The 659-nt window shown below is 41.1% G+C and overlaps 1 pseudogene; it reads left to right on the top strand.

Moving 5' to 3' along the window:
- Positions 1-309: 309 nt before the first annotated feature.
- On the top strand, positions 310-394 carry LOC118540655 (U4 spliceosomal RNA; annotated as a pseudogene).
- The last annotated feature ends 265 nt before the right edge of the window (positions 395-659 follow it).

The raw sequence follows: 659 nt of genomic DNA, 5'->3' as shown, positions 1-659 counted from the left end.
TATTTCTTCTTGAATTTCCTGGTTATCCCATTCATTCTTTAGTAGGATTGTCTTTACCCTCCATGTATTTGTGGTCTTTCCAAATTTTTCTTGTGTTTGACTTCATGTTTCATAGCATTCAGTTCTGAAAATATGCATGGTATGATCTCCGTCTTTTTGTACTTGTTAATGGCTGATTTCTTTTATTATGCTTTGTAATCACCATACATTACATCATTAGTTTTTGATGTAGTGTTCCATGATTCATTGTTTGTGTATAACACCCAGTGCTCCATGCAGAACATGCCCTCTTTAATACCCATCACCACTAGCTTTGCGCAGTGGCAGTATCGTAGCCAATGAGGTTTATCCGAGGCGCGATTATTGCTAATTGAAAACTTTAATACCCATCACCAGACTAACCCATCCTCCCACTCCCCTCCCCTCCAGAACCCTCAGTCTGTTTTTCAGAGTCCATCGTCTCTCATGGTTCATCTCCCCTTCCGATTCCCCCCTCTTCATTCTTCCCCTCCTGCTATCTTCTTCTTCTTCTTTTTTAACATATAATGTATTATTTGTTTCAGAGGTCCAGATCTGCGATTCAACAGTCTTGCACAATTCACAGCACTCACCATAGCACATACCCTCCCCAATGTCTATCACCCAGCCACCCTATCCCT

This window comes from Halichoerus grypus, chromosome X (assembly GCF_964656455.1).
Source record: "Halichoerus grypus chromosome X, mHalGry1.hap1.1, whole genome shotgun sequence".
NCBI classification, from domain to species: domain Eukaryota; kingdom Metazoa; phylum Chordata; class Mammalia; order Carnivora; family Phocidae; genus Halichoerus; species Halichoerus grypus.
Note: the sequence above shows the minus strand (reverse complement) of the source record. Positions and strands in the feature narration are given on the sequence as shown.